Genomic DNA, 18,524 nt, shown 5'->3' with positions numbered 1-18,524 from the left:
TCCTCCATCTACAAAATGGAAAAATTCCACCAGAGATTAATTCTTGCCTGCATAGCACTTTAAAGATTAAAATGCACTTCATAAAAAAAGCAAAGCATTAACCATAGGGCAGAATAGGAAAATTACCAAGGGAAGAGGTAATGGAAAGTGAATCAACCAGAAGGTAAGCCTTTGTTAAGAATGAGCTACACAATTGATATAAACTTAAATTTCCTGTCTTGATCCCTGGAGTATCTGTAGTTTGCCTGATTGAGACTTAACTAAAATCAAATTTCCAGGCAAGGCTGTTGTGTTTATATAAAGGGCAAGCCCATTTTTTAAATTAGAAAAATGCAAGGTAACTTAATTCTTAATTCTTAGGTGAACATTGGAGCACTTTTTCTCTTTCTCTCCATCTCTCTCTCACTCTCTCTCTCATGTGTTGATCTTTACATTCAAACATGTCACGGTTGATGGTGTTTTAAGTAATGCATTAGTACAGCTAAATATCTATCTGTGAAAAAGGCCCTTTTCTCTAGGGCCAAAAGTGCTTAGGGGTGGGAATTCCCTGGCAGTCCAGTGGTTAGGACTCCGTGCTTCCACTGCAGCGGGCACGGGTTCAATCCCTGGTGGGGAACTAAGATCCCACAGGCTGTGCGTGTGGCCAAAAAAAAAAAAAAAAAAGTGCTTAGGGGCCATCAAATATTTTGAAAACAGCAAGCACCATCAGGTACTAATACAGACTCTTGTCCCTTACTATCACCCAAAAGATCCCAAAGTTCCCAAAATGTATCTTATTTGGTCAAATACATTCTAAACCAGGTACATGTTTTCCAGAAAACTGCAAAATCAGCTAGGAGAACATTCTTTACTTGATATTGTAAAGTTTGTCTTTCCCGACTAACTATATTTCACATTTCCACAAAAGGTGCAAGCCTAACTTCTTTCAAGAAACCTTTGCTGCTACAACATACATTGGAATAACTACTCTCCAGGTTTGTGAAATAAAATAATAACAAAAAATTTTAAAGAACAGTAAAAGGCAAATTTCAATATGACAAAAGTAATGATTGGCTGCCGTTGCCTGCCCAGCCCTGTTCTCAAAGATGCTGGAGGGTGGGAAGACAGGCTGCTTGGAAGGAAAAGAGGAGCTATGCAGGTAACCCCATCAGGAAGCAGGGAAGCCAAGGTGGTCACCATGTCCCCAATTTCCCTGGATTGAGCTAATGAAATGGATGCCAACTTTCTGGGAGATTCCTGGAATTGCTGCCTCTTTCCTGGAAGTCCCATTAACCACAGGGCCCAGAATCATTCCAGGTATATTTAAACTGGGGTGGACAACTGCCACCAGGTGGCACCAAACTGCGGCCAGGACCAGGGTGGATTTAGATGGCAAAGACCCCTGTAACTCCCAGATGGCTAGTTGGGCAACCTCACTCTGGTCATTTCATTAATCTTGCAATATGACACCAGGTTTTAAGCAAATGAATTTGTTGGAACATGCTTCTCTCATCACGAAGGGAGTTTTACTCTACTTATTATTGTACTCAATTTTATTATCCAGTTATCTTTGAGTCTGTGTATTTGAACCCCCAGCCAAATTGCAAGCTCACTGAGAGAAGGAATCATGTTTTCTATCACTCTTATATACGCCACAAGTTCTAGTGTGGTACAGATGAGGGTTAGATATTGAACAACTGCCAGTTTTACTGCATTGCTGAAGCTTTAGTACAGTATGAACTGTCTCAGTATAGATTTCTTACTTGTCTACCATGGATACTCTTCCTGCAAATACATCCCTACATACATAGGAGGCCCTGGCACTTGACTCTATCATTGGCCAGACTTTCAGAATACAAGCAGCTCATTCCTTTATCAGAGAAGTAATCAAAGGAATGAAGTATCTTTATTCAAAATATCTTTGGATTCCAGTGTTCAGTTATAAACACAACTTTCTACTTTTTCTGGTTTTGCACATAGCTACTTATCAAATGGCTATTTATTTTTCCCCATTTTTGCTTAGTGATCAAGGAAAATAGAAAACACACAAACACAGACACACATAGTGTCCTTCTCGGAAGGAGTCACCAGCACAAAGGTCTGGAATGTGCTTGGCTTTGCACCCATCACAGCAAGGCATGAGAAATATTGGATTTAGTGTTGTGTATCCACAGATATAAAATTAGGCCGACAGAAGTCTGGATCTGGGCCTCACTCCATACTGCTAACTTGTAGAGCACTGGTAGCCAAAAGGGTTTGGAACGGTTGTCTCTCTACAGATGCTGCCATTCATTTCTGTGGGAACAGGACCATTTACATCTAATTACAGTTTCTGCTTAAATTAACAGGACAGATATGACAGCAAAAACTTCTTCAGACTAACTGGTAGGGAGACCTTTAGCTGACACAGATTATGAAGTAGTTGGCTTGCAGCAAAGTAATGTCAATTTTAAAAAGTAATTTAGAATTCATATGATTCCATCCAACAATTTGCAGCAGCCCGAGAAAAATATGGGGGGGTTTGCAGCTGAGGAAGCAGGCAGGAGCTCCCACCATTTCAGAAAGAAAAATAGATTATCTTACAGAGTCAACAATTTTAGACAGATTAGGTTATTTTACACAGCACCATTATCAGCTAATAAGCGGTGAAGCTGATGTTGAAAACTGACAGTTGAACTTCAGAGCCCTTGTTTTTAACCTTGACTGCCTCCAAGGATATCTAAAGCCCTAACACATGTTGAAAATGCCACTAATAATGAAAGGGGATTCTGTGTCTAATACCGGTTTGATGACAGTTTTACTGGTCTTCTTTCTGACTAGTCAACTTTATGCTGTGGGATCCAAGATGAACTGACCCTTCAGAACTCTACAAATCCCTAGAATGGGTCACTAAGTAGCCTACGGAGTTCATTCACTGTTAAAATTGGCCTCCAGTCAACAAAAGGTGCCAGGTTGCTCTTGAGAAGGGACATCCCAACAGATGCCCAGGGTTCATAGAATTTGCCTCCAAAGTGCCTTCTTGCCTGTTTTACACCATCTCTTTCAGTGCTCTAAAACTATCCTATCTACCTAACCTGCCAATTCCAACCTTTGTCTTTGCAACCTGGGCTCTGATTACCATCTCTCTTTACCTTGATTAAACAACCTGGCAAACAGTGTCTTTGGCACAGGGCAGCCCGAGAGCCATACACTGCCCCATGGACAGCTCTCACCTGGAACAGACCAACCCTGCAATTACTAACAGACATATGGTGGATTGGGATGCTTGTTTCACTTGGAGTCTAGAGAATGACAAGAAGGGACCCAGTCTTGTTCTTTGTGAAAGTAACTACTAAAAATAAAGTTTGAAAAAGGTGTTGTAGGGTCTCACAGCATGCTAGATATAAGTATAGATATATCAGATACGTAGATGCAATATATGGATATATATGCAAACATGCACATATATACTTCCATGAGGAATATACCTCATTTAAAAGTTGTATTTTAAAATGAAGCAATTAAATTCTCTTAATTGCTCAGCCTAATTCCTGATGTGAGGACAGGAAGTCCCTCATTTAAAGGTATAATTCTGGAGCCTAAATCATAGGAGTCAGAATCATAAAGCTTCTTGTCTACAACTAACTGACCTTTTTATTTTTTATCTGATATAATCTTCTACAGTTCAGAATAACAAATTTATTCCAAGAAGCCTCTAGATCAGAGGTCAGCAAACCACAGCCCATGGGCCAAATTCTAGCCCACTGCCTGCTTTTGTAAATAAAGTTTTATTGGAACACAGACACACTTATTTGTTTACATACTGTCTACAGCTACTTTCACTCTACAATGGCTGAGTTAAGTACTTGTGACAGAAATTACACGACCCACTAAGGGAAAAACTCTGTTTCCCTTTTCTACTCATAACACTTCGTACACCACTTCCCCACACCAACCAGTTCTCCAACTCTCCAAACACCAACTGGGTGTACCACAATTCAGTTCTATCACTAACTACCCAGAGTTAGTGCAGACCCCCGGGTTAAGGGCTCGGTCTCAGGAGACTTCCATCACGTCAGATGCCAATCACAAGTCTCAGGTTGTTACCTATGTTTCTGACCAACAGGTTATAAATTGGGGGTTCCTGCAAACCCTTCCTCAGGTTTGACAACTTGCGATAATGGCTCACAGAACTCAGAGAAACACTTAGATCTACTAGTTTATTATATAATAAAGGATACAGATGAACAGCTAGATAAAGAGGTACATAGGGTGAGGTCTGAAAGGTCTCAAGCGCAGGAGCTTCTGTCCTCATGAAGTTGAGGTGTAACACCCTCCCATCTTGTGGGTGTGTTCACCAACACAGAAACTCTCCAAACCCTGTAGTTTAGAGATTTTTATGGAGTTTTCATTGTTTAGGAGTGGTCGAGTATTAACTCCATTTCCAGCCCCAGAGGATGGAGGGTGGGGCTGAAAGTTCCAAGCTTCTAATCATGGCTTGGTCTTTCTGGTGATCAGCCCCCATCCTGAAGCTATCTAGAGGCCCCCAGCCACCCGCCATCTCATTAGCATACAAAAAGACACTCATATCACTCCAGGGATTCCAAGGATCTTAGAAGCTCTTGTATCAGGAACTTGAGTCAAAGACCAAATATTAGAACAAAGGATGCTCCTAGCACCCCTATCATTCAGGAAATTACAAAGGTTGTAGGAGCTCTCTGCCAGGAACTGGTACAAAGACCAAATATATTTCTTATCATACCACGCCCGCAAGACCTGATATATATGCTTTATGACCCTTCTGACCCTTTACAGAAAGAGTTTGATGACCCCCGGGCCTAGATGAATAACACAGGACAGCTTATATGAATAGTTCTGCAACAACAAAAACGTAGCCTCTTGATAGGTCCACTCTAAGACTAACAATAACACCATATCTGATGTCTGAATTCAGGACAGATGGTTCCAAATAGCTAATTTTTTTTTTTTTTTTTTTTTTTTTTTGCGGTATGCGGGCCTCTCACTGTTGTGGCCTCTCCCGTTGCGGAGCACAGGCTCCGGATGCGCAGGCCCAGCGGCCATGGCTCACGGGCCCAGCCGCTCCGCGGCATATGGGATCCTCCCAGACCGGGGCACGAACCCGTATCCCCTGCATCGGCAGGCGGACTCTCAACCACTGCGCCACCAGGGAGGCCCCAAATAGCTAATTTTTTAATTCATATACTTCACACTCAAATCATTAAAAACCCAACCTTGAACTTAAAGACCAAGACATTTTTGCCAGTTACTTTCTCCAGGGGGCACTCAAGTTATAAAATCAAATCATCATTCTTTATTCACACAATCTCAGACTAGAATAAGTACATATTTGCCTGGTTGACTTAAATAATGAAGAATAACTGAAAAAAGCGCAACTCATAGGGTTAATATAAGATCTCCATTTCCTTGGAGGTAAAGAAAAAAGAGCTGGGGAAACAGTGATAAAGTTTCATTTCTCGTTAGAGGGAAAAAATACTGCTTCCAACTAATTTAAATAATTATTTAAATAGCATTTGACTGTGTAATAATGAGACAGGTCTATAAGTTAGTGGTTTCTAACCTTCTAAAATCTCTTCTAAACACAAAAAATAATTGTAAAACATGCACAATGAACCAAATAAACACACTTTTACCTGTGAACTTGAGGAGGACGTAAAGGGAGCTTCCCAAGCTCACACTGTACCAGAGGTGAAGAAGCAGAGCATGGGAAGTTAATAAAGTATGTGCTGGATTCATGACTATATATAAAACCATCTCCAAAACCTTGGGCACATGTATTAAAACTGTTCTCTTTTGAGGAAAAAAACCCAAAAAAACAGTTGTCCTTTTTGAGTCCGGTTCTCATCTTGTTCATTTTAGTCACTTTTCAAAAGGTGTTTGTTTTATTGATGCTAGACTATTGTTTGGATTACTCTTTTGGTTGAGGGGAAGGAGAACAAAGTTTGCAGCATCTCAGGTATATAACTGCCACACTAACACTCATTGCTTCAAGGGAGGTAGAAAAGGGTTTGGGCTGGACATTGCAAGAAGTGATTTGAGTCTCATCCCCACTTCTGTCAAAGCTGTGTGATTTTAGATCTGCCTCAGGTTCCTCATCTGAAAAACATAGATCATGAAAGAAGTCCCAACCTATCAGAATGCAAAACTGAAGGAATAAAATGAGGTAGAAGATAAAGAATAACTCTTAAAACATTAAAGATTTAATAAAGATTAACTTTTTCTCCCAGGGGTATACTACCTGTATTTCCAATTCAAGTCATCAAACATAAATTGAACATCTTCTTACCTCAAGTGTGCCGACAATCTTAATACAGAAAGCCCCAATTTGTTTGGATGTATCAAGATTTGCAATTGACTCCTGTTTTCTCCCAGTCCTCGTTCTCAAACGGGGCTGGTTAAAGTTCTAACCTTTTGTGGGGAGAGGCTGAGGCTTCAGGGGAAAACACTGGGAAGCTGGGAAGCAGAGAGTGGGACCTCATAACCGTATATCCTCCCAGCCCAATCTCCCACCATTGGGTCAATGCAAGGAAAGGTAATTATCTGGAAAATTTTTGGAATTGTTATCATAGTCTTGTTAGTCCCAGAGAGCTACAAGACCCAGAATTATCCCCCTTGATATATAAGCCAGAGTGAAATATCGCCACAGCTGGTGCCAACCAAAGTTGGGAAAGGGATGGATTTGGATGGTTCATTTTTACCCAGAACCCAGCAGCTGGTTGAATAAGCTTGCCCTGTCCATTTCCTTGGAACACCGTGACTCACATCTCAGCCAGTTTATTTTTTCAGCCCTCATTTGTCACCTTATGGTGAGTAATGATGACAAAAATTAGTTTAATAAAATGGGAGTGAAAGTCAAAGATCACTGGCTCTCCCCTGAAGTATTTGGTGGTGAGAAAATGAAAGAATCTAGCATATTGGCTTTAATGGTAAAGCTCTGGTGAAGGGCTCATTGCTACACAGTAGAATCTTGAATTTGTGACCAAATGAAGAGGGGATCTTATTTAATATGGGCCTATCTCAGTGAATCCTAGAGTTGAATAACAGAAACCACCATTAAATTTGTAGGTCCTGAATGGGCCTTTTCAATTAGAACCTTCTGAGAAACAAACTTTTAGGGCTCAAGACCAAAAACAAGATAAGAAAAATATTTTTCCCATGTCTCCCTAATGTTACTATTCAGATATTAAAACCATAGTGGTGATCATATGCAAAAGAAAATATACGATACTGGCTAGTGGTAAAAAATTTACTCAGATCTCCAAGCACATTTTGAAAGCAGAAACTGACACAAAACCCTACTTAGAGAGTGAGTATGACCAACAGTCTCTCAGATAGCCACTCCGGTAGGTAAAGAAAAACTGATAGAAACGGAAATTTTAGCCTTCAGCTCACTGGTACTATCCTCCTTCAGGCCACCAATATGTGTTATGATCAAAGGAAAGGCAATTTAAATTTGTTGGGCAGAATTTTTTCCCCCAGCCTATGGGCAAGGCTGTTTTATTTGCTTGACCCTCTCTACTCCTAAAACTATTTATGGTCAGATATCACCAAATGTGTGAAGAGTCACAGAACAAAATTACATTTCTTTTAACCAAGGGTAGGGGAAATAAGTTAATTTCATGCTATTTCTTGAGGTCAGATAACAAAATGCACATTTACCCAGGAAGAGAAATCATACACTTTTCTTCCCAAAATTGTTCGGCCTGAAAGTAAAGGCAGCTGAATCCAGGAAGTTGATGAAGCAAAGCTCTCAGAGAGAAGTTAGCTGGATGGAGAACCCAATGCCAGCCAGTCAGGCTGCTTTCAGAGCACAGGGCCATTGATAATGGCTCCTTCACTGGGTGACTACAATAAGGTACCTAAGAAAAGCACCTGAAGATCATCATTTCTACTTCCAATGAAGTAGAACCCAGGAGAGAACACAGGTGGTCACAGCTTCCTAGGTAGCTGCCTTCTACATCAGTGGTTCTCAAACTTTAGTGAATCAGAATCACCTGGAGGGCTTCTTATAACACAGATTGCTGGGTCTCACCCCCAGAGTTTCTAATTCAGAAGGTCTGGGGTGGAGCTGATGATTTATCTGCATTTTTAACAAGTTCCCCTGGTGATGCTGCTGCTGGTGGTCTGAGGATCACACACTGAGAACCACTGTCCTAGATCAAGACAAGGACAGCCTAGAACAGGAAAGGATAAACAAGCCCCAATATTTCCTACTGAATTGTATTTGCATGGCAGATTCCATCATACAACACTGATGAACAACCACAAGTCCTATCAATAAAGTTCTAAGAGAGTGTCTTGGATTGATGTTATAGGAGATTCTCACAACCCCAAGGAATTACAGACCACAAAGGGGCCCTTTAAGGGCTTAGAGATTGGTGGACCCAAAGCTAAAATGATAATCTTGAGAGGAAACTGTGGTCCTGTACCTTCAAAGCCACACGGCTCACTCTGATTATCACAAACTGAAGAGCCCTACCCAAGGTCAAATCCACCAACCCAACAGTCCATACAAATCTCTCTGATGTCAGATTCTGGGGCAGAGCACCCAGTGAGTGATGTGCCCAGAGGCTGGTGATGATGACTCTTGAGCTGTGGCTTCAGGAAGGCCAGAGGATGATCTCAGCACATTTGTTCTGAAATGATCCATAGACCAAGAGCAGATGTCTTAAAAATATCCCCCAATAATCCATCCCCTTTCGTCCTATCCTGAAGAGCTTTAACAGGCCCTCCCTGTGAGAGGGCCATGGAAGGGGAAAAAATCCTTTACACAGCATGTTATATAGTTTATAAAGCAATTTTCACATATATTGTCACTCAATGCTCATAATTCTGCCAGTGTATTAGCATCGTTCCCATTTTACAGATGAGGAAAAGGAAATCAACAAGATTTGCCCAAGGTCAAAGACTTGAGATTCAAACCCAGGATGCACAACTTCAGTGCATGATGCCACACTGCCTCTCAGAGGCTGTGGATTAGAGGTAACGTAGCAGCTCTGGAAAATGTTCTAAACAAAAGTCAGGAGGACAACCAACAAAACTAATTAAAATTCTTTATGCCAAGTAAAGTGACAAGTGAATGGGTCAAGGGGCAAACTGTTTGGCTAGCAAATGATGGAGAAGCAAACTAAAGCAAGGTAAAATTGGATTGGTGTTTTAAAAAAGGACATTTACACAGTGATTTTACAATAACAAAACATGACTTATTTCTCTGAGGGCACACTTCAAGGTTCTTATATAAACTGTCTTGAGGGATCCTTAAGCAAACACCTCACTTACCACTACTCCCATAGATATTTTAATACTCAATTTTGTGCTAGTTTTTATTTTAGGATTTTCCAGGTAGAATCAGTACTACAGGAATTAGAAGTGCTTTGTTAGAGGTGGTCAATTTCCGAAACCCGGTGATGTTGAGAATGCTTGTTAAGACAGTTTTTAAATATGTATTCATGAAGATGCACTTTTCTCATAAACTCACTCTCCTCCTCGCTTATCTCTCTATGTCCTGGGTCAGAGCCAGCCTTAGGCAAAATTGACAAATAGAAGTTTATTTTCAGTACCACCTCCTCATTCCTAATCTCCATTGTCCCCATCTCCCTGTAAAAACCCCAGGTACTTCTTCCTACCTCCCTTTGCCCAAGGATTCAGTTTTCTTTCCTTCCCAATCAAAATCTTCCCTCCAGAAAGGATATGATCAAATTTTTCACACTCTAGACCAATGATTGCCAACTTCGGCTGCACATTAACATTACCTTTCACTTTTAAAAAACATATACTAATGCCTAGGCCCTACCCTAGACCAACTGAATCAGAATCTCTGACAATGAAGCCCTGGCTTCAGTATTTAAAAAACACAACTAAAAAACCCTCCAAGTGATTCTAACATGTAGCAAGGGTTGAGAATCACTGTATAGACATTAATGGGGAGGCTTATTGCACTTTCTGGAGATAGTTGTATTTTATACCAAATAACAAAGCCTAACCTAAATTGTGAGATTTTCAGGCAGGCCACAAGACTGATGCAGAGTAGAGGGAGAATTGGAAAGAGAGAAGAGCCCTGTGTTGAAATTGCCCCCAGCCTCCTATGGTTCTCATCTCCACTAGTGAGTTTCATGGAACTGGACATTGGAGGGTCCTTCGAACATGTGTATTTGGATTAGGATTGTTCCGTCTCATGGTCTACTTCTCAGAGACACTGCCCTTTGACTGGCATTCATGCCTGCACTTAGACCCTTCAGTTATCTCTATTCTGTCTCCAAGCTGTCAGATTATTTTTCTTCTTAGACCCAAGTCAAATACCTGCCCATGATTTCCAGCACTCAGCTAAGGGAGTAAGAGGCCCCAATGTATTCAACATGGTAAATGCTGTGGGATGGTTCCTGGGTCTTCCTGTAAAGAGACAGACTTAAAATGAAAAAGACGTCTCTTTCTGCGCAAATCTCATGGGGTGGCAATTTGGTAGGATCATCAAGAAAGCTGGGTCTGGTTCTCAGCTTGGTGGGCTCTGCACCACAGTTTTATCATTGCACCTGAGAGTGATCAGGCCTTCATGAGGTGGCTCATACACAAATTATAACTCCAACATATTCATTTTTATTGAGATCTTTGATTGCCAGATGGACTACTTCTGTTGGCTAGCTTATACCTTAGCTTAGGAAATTTAATTAAAGTCAAGAACTTTCTTACTGAGAATAAAGGTAGAGCAAAGGTACATAACAAAAAAGTGCCTCCACAATATGTTTCCTGAGACCCTACCTAGAAACTCTAGAAAACCAGAGATTACTATGTTTTAGCCATACTCACTGCCTCTCCTCCTTTCCTTTGAAACAGAGACCTGCTTTCTGTGCACTAGATTTGGGGAGTAGCAGAAGGATCAAGCCAAGAGAATACCCTTGTTGAGGAGATATTGCAAAGAGTCAATTACCTGACATCTGATGTAGTTTCCTCACCTAGACCAGTGGTTCTCAAACACTTCTGCACATTAGAATCACCTGCTAGCTTTAAAAAATCCTGAGACCTAGGTCAAACCTAGATCAGTGCCCCTAGGGGTGGGAGCCCATGGCATCAATATGTTAGTTCTAAAAATACCACAGAAATGTGTTGCCAGTGAACTCAGGTTATTTTTTAAAACTGCCCCGGGGTGAGTGCAAAGAAAAGTCAACTTTGTGAACCACTGAACTTTATCTGTTAATCCAATTAGCACATCCACATCAGAGCCCCTTCCTCCTCAGACCTGGCTGGAAATAAATCCTTATTCCCTTTTTGTCTGCCATCCTGCTTAGGAGGGTTCAGGGTAAGGAAAGTTTATATTTATATGTCAAAGTCTTTACATACTTTGTTTCATCAGTTCTGGACATGGGCTGCACATCCCAATCCACAGTGCTGAGCTTCCTAAAAATACATATGTCAACTACAACTCCTTGGGTCTCCTTAATCAGAAACTCTGAGATTGGGTGCTAGGAATCTGAAGACTTTTAAACCTCTTCAAATGCGTTGATTCAAAACTAACTAGGGTTGAGAATCGCTGAGCCATGGAAATCAACCTGGAACTTGTGACATCTTTTGGCACTTTTCATAATAATATCTCTCTTTATACAGAGTCAGATTATGGAGTGGACTAACCAGACCAATGTCTGTGGCACCAATATATTAGAAGTGCTAAAAATACCACAAAATGTGTTGCCAGTGAACTGGGGTCTCTATACATGCCTCCTAACGTAAAGGGCAAAATGTAACATGGTCCCATTTCTACTGAAATACATAAGCTTTTAGAGGAAATTGAAAGGGGGAAAAGGAAGCATTCTTGCCAGTGTTGACCCCTCCCCACTAAACAAATCTTGAACAAGTATATTCGACATCCACGGTGCTCACATATATCAATCCAGCCCTAATTTAAAGTCAGATTTACACTGATGCTATTTGGGTTGTTTGCTTCCACATAGAACATATGAAAAAATAAAGCCAATGGCACTGCCATTTTTTGAGCACTTACTACACACCTGATGCTAAGTCTCACTTCAACTTCTTACTTGCTTCTCACCAAAACTTCTCACTTGCTTCTCACCAAAACTTCTCACATGTAAGGAGAGTACCCATTCATTTATTCATTGATTCATTCGACAAGTATTGACTGCCTGCTGCAGAAAAAGGTAGTATTTGATATTGGTAAGTACACAGGCTTTGGAATGAGACAGCATGAATTTGAGTCCCCTCCCCATGAGATATTGGCTGTATGCCTTTGGATAAGTGATTTATTCCTTCTAAGCCTCAGAGTTTCCTCCTCTGTAGAATAAGGATAATAATATCACCATAAAAGAGTAATTCATTAAAGGACTGAACACAAAATCTGATAACTATTCAGTAAGAGTCATAGCATCAGAAACTATTATCACTACTATGCATGCTAACTGTGCTGCTAGGCTGGGTGCTAGACACCTTTATCTTATGAGTAAATTCACTCATCCATTTGTTTATTCATCTATTTAGTAAGTCAATGCATCAACAAATCATTTTTTAATGCTGTGCTAGGCTGTGGGAGCTCACGGGTAAGAACTAGACAGATAGTAAATAAATGGTGGAAATCAGAGGTGATGAGAGCTGCAGTGGAGGTTTGTGTGTGTGTGAAGGGCCCTGTCAGTGTGGAGGGAGGTGCCAGGAACCTTGCCAGGGGCAGGAGACAAAGGTTTCATGGCACAGGAGACATCGGAGCAGCATCTCCAAGGAAGAGTGCAGCCAGTAACGTGAGGGTGTGAGGGAGGGAGGGGAATACCATGCCGGAGAGAGGGAAAACCATGTGACAGGATAGGTTGCTCGCATGATGGCCATCGCTGACTGGAGAGGAAGGTCCTTGACTTTTCCCCAGATTTGGCATTCTGAGGGGTTGGGATTTAATTTTTGAGCCTGTAGACTTAGGTCTACCTATTATACTTCTCAGGAAATCCTCATTAAGATTTGATGAGTTAGCCTATGCAATTCTTATGAATAAATTGAGCAAAGCTGTAGGCAAGTAGTGTTTTCATCTTTGCAATCACTCAATCATTTACTGGCAAGAAACTGAAGGTCCAAAGACAAAAAGGAAATTTGGGTTTAATAACTGTTTGCAATGGATATTCCAATATGATTTTCATACTATATTTCTATTACTTGGATTTATTTTATTAGCCTTTAAATATCAAACACATGATTCTGCAGCAAAAATGGGCTTTTGAAATGTTAACAGAAAGAAGTATTATCAACATTCACTTATTAGGTTAGAATATATTCTAAACACAAAGGTTCCCATCACTGGGGTTTCTATAGGAAGAAAGCACTGCTAGCGCAGCTACAAAACACAGACCAAACCTGTAGCACTTTGTGTCATTTACCCCAGATCCAGAAGCTGCAAGGGACCCTTTCTGAACACTTCTGCACGCTCCCAGCAGCCAGAATGTCTCCTGGGAGGTATATTTTATACTTAAATCTGGATTAAACTAAGATAAGGGGAAAAAACTGACTTTACAAGACAGTGATTGTCTCTGAATATTGGAGTTGAGGGTAATATTTATTTTCTTTTTATACTTTTTTGTATTTTCCAATTTTCTGTAATGAATGTGTTTTACTTCTTAAAAATTTCCCCCAAATTACATAATTAAAAACATCATAATGAGAACACAGGTCAAACACTAAATCACTTGGGCTTCACATATAGCTCTCTCTTCCCTTAAGCCCATTTTGCTTTGTTTAATTCAATTGCGATGGAGACATTAACATTAGTGATTAAGTGCCTGAATAAAAACCACATTTATTGCTACTGTTGTCAAATTCATCTGTTAAATTTCATTTCTGTTCATTTCCTTTTCTTAGCTGTATCATGTTTTGGAATTTATTACTTAATTATATTTTAGTAATGTGTGTTTTTAAATCAATTTATTGTCACAAATGATAAAACAATAGGAATACAATGGCTGAACACTGATCTTTTTCTTACGAAAGCTTCCCTAGAAACCTTGTAATAGGCGCAGTAGACTTGGAGGTAATTCACTAAAACTTCTCCCAAGAACTTATAACAAACCACACAAAGCCAGTAATGACAACATTTTAATCATTTGGAAATAGCAATGGCTAATATTATACTTTAAGAATCAAATCAGGATTATAATATAATCTTATAGACTGCTTCTTTTCTCAAGAAATTAAATTATAGGGAAAAAAGGTCATCTCCTGGTCATAGTCTTACACAGCAAGAAACATTTTAATTGTAAATGTGTCGTTTAGAGCCTTTAAATTTCAAAAAGATGATGATGAGGATGGATCCTGTGTACTTACTAATCTGTAAATAGAGTACCAGGCCAGGAATCAATTCTGAAATGCAGCATCAATTGCATAGGCTTCCACTTAGTTTTAGTTGAATAAAAGCCCTACTAGATACGCAAATAACATCAAACTTGCCAGATTAAAGAGAGGCCCCTCATACTCTAAATCATGATTGTCAATCATCACCCAGGATTAAGGGATATATTTTAAAAACCTAAAAACAAGCGCTTCCTTTTAACTTCTGCCTACTGCGCATTTTGGATTATCGCCCAGAAATAGTATTACTTGAAACAAGACTGCCTCCCTCCTACCATCTATGAGAAGTGCATTGTTACCATCTGCTGTTGTCTATTTGGAATAAAACTCAGCAAGGCATGCAGCTTAATGTTCAGAGCCCTTCAGCAGACTCTGCTGTGTTTAGAACGCAGCTTCACATTTAAATGGAGCTGATTTTCGGTTTAGTCAGTGTTTTCTCCACATTGCTATCCTCCCCACCAGAAAGAAGCAAATTAGTCTAAGGACTAAGACGACCACAACATATCCACATTGTAAAGTGGAAACTTCCTTTAAACCCTGCAGTGACCAGTGAAGCCTTACTTGTAAACTCTCCAGGTTTATTCAGGTGAATAAGTTTTCCCATTTTGTATTTTCTCATTAGCATTATCCTCTCCAGACATATTACTTTCATTATTAGAAAATATTTTCTTTTAAAAGGCATGTGTTCTTAGAAAATAATACCCCAAAGATGTGATCATCAAAGGGCCTTGAATATAAATATAATAGGGAACTTTTTTAAAGAGTTATAATAGGTCTAACAAACAACAGATTTTGTGAATTTGTATGAAAGAGATGTGCAAATAATATCTCTAAAGTATACACAAGAAAGTAATAACAGGTTTCTTTAGTTAGGGGTAGCAGGGAGACAGAGTCTGAAGTGGGAAAGACATTTACTTGTATATACTATTTTGTGCTTTTTATTTTTAACATAGAAATGTATTAAATATTTTTAGAAATAACCAATAATGCAGTTAGTTAAAATTGTGAAAAAGAAAAAATATATACTGGTTCTTTAAATTTAAAACAAAATCACATTCCAGGACTAACCTTATCAAGAAACAACCTTTTAATAAGATTATTAAAACAAAGTGTTAATTTATGGAAAGTTCAACATTCTATTAAATTGCTAACAAAACACTGAATTACAACCCAACAGGTTGCTTCATTGAATTCATTCATCTACTCCTGGCAAAGACATTCCAAATTTGAACTTAATTAATATTCCTTCTTCTGGTTTCCATAGTTTCTTTTTAAACATGAGTACCAGTAGAAACTGGCAGTAACTTCACCCATGTTCTCAATAATAACCCCCTCTGGCTGTCAATATGTATGAAAAGGAAATTTTTTTCCATACCGAGAAGAGCCCGTATTTTCATGTCTATTGTTTAAAAATATGCTGGTAACATTTTTTTCTCCCTCTTTTTTATTTTGTGTATGTAGTTTGACATACTTAACTCTTTCCCTGCCTGTGGTTCTCACAATGCTCAGCTGAAAAATGAATGTTCAAGAGTAGTGTTGCAATACTGGATCCTAATAATAGCCTCCCATTCTGCCTTCCAGGAACCTCAAAAGAGCAGTGGTTGATGAAACTGGGGCCTGACAATTAACTGTTCTGGTAGAAACCAATATCATGGCTTATTGGTTTCTAAATGTAGCTGGGTGTAAAAGATCTTGTTTCTGTTCTAACACCTAAATGAAGATCTCTCTTGGCCACTGTAAATGGCCTTTATCCTAAGGCCAGGTATTTTCCTATAGCCCAAAGCAAACAGAAGCTGTCTCAGACCTAGTCTGGTACCTCTTCTCTCTGCCTCATTTCCTCTTGGGTCCATGCTTGTCCTTGCTGGGCTGATTGCCCTCCATGAGTCACAATGTCTGTGTCCACTTTAGTCTAGAATGTTCACCTCTTTCTGCCATGATGCTGTTGCTACTTTTAAGATTTTGCTCTTATTTTTCATCTAGCTGCTCCATCTCTGTGCATTTGCACATCCTACACTGCTGGTGAAAATATTTCTGCAACTAAATGGGTCTGTTGAGGTTTACAATAACATTTACAGCCTTCTTGATCTGGGATGAGCTTCATTTTCCTTTGTTTGCACAAATCAGGCCTGGCCACACATCACATCAGCCCCTGTGGTCCCTGCTTGTGCTGTTCTTTGCATTTAGTCCTCAGTGGCCAGTGGTGTCAAAGGTACATATGTAGACCCCACCCAAGAGGCCATGGGGTCACTGACCTCTCTGGCTACTTCTCTTTGGTCTTGCTGACAGCCATGGTTATCCCAACAAGTAACCACACAGAGCAGTCTGTTCTCATGGCCAGTACAGGCTTTGTCTTATCCACTACTACTCTAACTTTGAGACTCGCTGATCCCTGTATTTTCCTCCCAAAAGGATTATTTATCCAATTTCAATGGGTCTGAAGGAGAAGAATAAACTTGCAAGCAAAGGATGGCCAGAAATACAACATGCCAGGAAACAAAAAGACTATTTTATTCCTAGTTGTGTTTTTCTCCAGAACTTTCTCCCTTCTCCTATGATTTTAAATATGAAAAAAATGTGCCTTGCATCAAAACTGCCGTCCCCCCAGAAAAGGCCCAGGAATAAATTAAAATAGAATTTAAATAAAAAAGAAATGTGCTGGCCCTAAATAGAAAATATCTATATAATATCACCAGAGGATAGAAAAGCATACCATCATCTTCTTGAATGGAAAGAACTTAAAAATCTAAAAATGCCAAATTAATACACCAATGTAATGCAGTTTTCAATTAGAATCTCAACAGACATGGCAGACATGCAAATTGTGTATACCTCCTCTGCTTATACACATACTCCACTGTCCCATCAGACTTCACTTAAAAAACATAAGTTCAGGGGCTTTCCTGGTGACACAGTGGTTAGGAATCTTCCTGCCAATGCAGGGGACACGGGTTCAAGCCCTGGACAGGCAAGATCCCACATGCTGCAAAGAAACTAAGCCCATGCACCACAACTACTAAGCCTGCGCTCTAGAGCCTGTGAGCCACAACTACTGAGCCCGCGTGCCACAACTACTGAAGCCCATGCGCCTGGAGCCTGTGCTCTGCAACAGAGAAGACACCGCAACGAGAAGCCCGTATACCGCAACAAAGAGTAGCCCCCTCTCACCACAACTAGAGAAAGCCCAAGAGCAGCAAGGAAGATCCAGAGCAGCCAAAACCAAATAAATAAATTTATTTTAAAAACCCAACATATAAGTTCAAAGACAAAATTATTAAGAATTTCAAGATGATGTCAGCAGAGCTTTAAACCAATTGCAATCCCTTCTGAGTATGGGCCTTGTGTAACTGCACAGACTGCACACATATAAAGCTGATCCTACCATATTGAAAAGAGAAGCTCTTCCCTGCCAACTCTTTTTCTTTATACCCTGATCTGTTTTTTTTCCCCAAAGCACTTATCGCTTTCTAATGTACTGCAGAATTTACTTACTAATTGTATTGTTTCGCTTCTGCTGCTAAAAGGTAAGCTCAACAACGTCTGGGACTTTGTTCACTGATGTATCCCATGTGCCTAGACCAATGCCTAGCACATAGGTGCTCAGTAAATATTGAATTGAGTGAATGATAAACCCTTGAGTGCTGATAGGGCCTTTATCCTAGGCTAGTAAGACTCTGTGAGGTAGAGTTGTGCAGTGATTCATTACTGGAAACATGCCACGTTGACTTCTGAACTTTGGGCACCCTTCCATGAAGAGCAAAGGAGACACTGAGGCCTCTCCACTCACACACTTGTATTGCTGCTCTTTTGCAGGTTTGTAAATTGGGTCAGTTATCTTAAAATGAGTTCAAGTCATTTTTATTGCCCATCTTTGAACGTGGATCAGGCTTTGGGTCTGGCCTAGCCCAACACTTAGGCAACATGATTACTAACTGGCCTATGAATTCTCACCCACTGGCTCTAAATAACAAAGGAAAGCCTTGCTCCCTAAACTCTTCATGTTGGTTCAGGTATTTTCATCCTCTGCTAGTGCTATGAAGGGTCACATCAATGTTCAACTTGCTGCATATTTAAATGTGAAAGGTATGGATTTCTTTGAGTAAGAACAAGTTTGAGAAGCTACCCAAATAAAAATTCATAACATGTCTACTAACAGAGTTGAGCACTGAGCAGGATTACAGGGATTTTCCACTTTTTAAATG

This window comes from Mesoplodon densirostris, chromosome 4 (genome assembly GCF_025265405.1).
Source record: "Mesoplodon densirostris isolate mMesDen1 chromosome 4, mMesDen1 primary haplotype, whole genome shotgun sequence".
NCBI classification, from domain to species: Eukaryota; Metazoa; Chordata; class Mammalia; order Artiodactyla; family Ziphiidae; genus Mesoplodon; species Mesoplodon densirostris.
Note: the sequence above shows the minus strand (reverse complement) of the source record.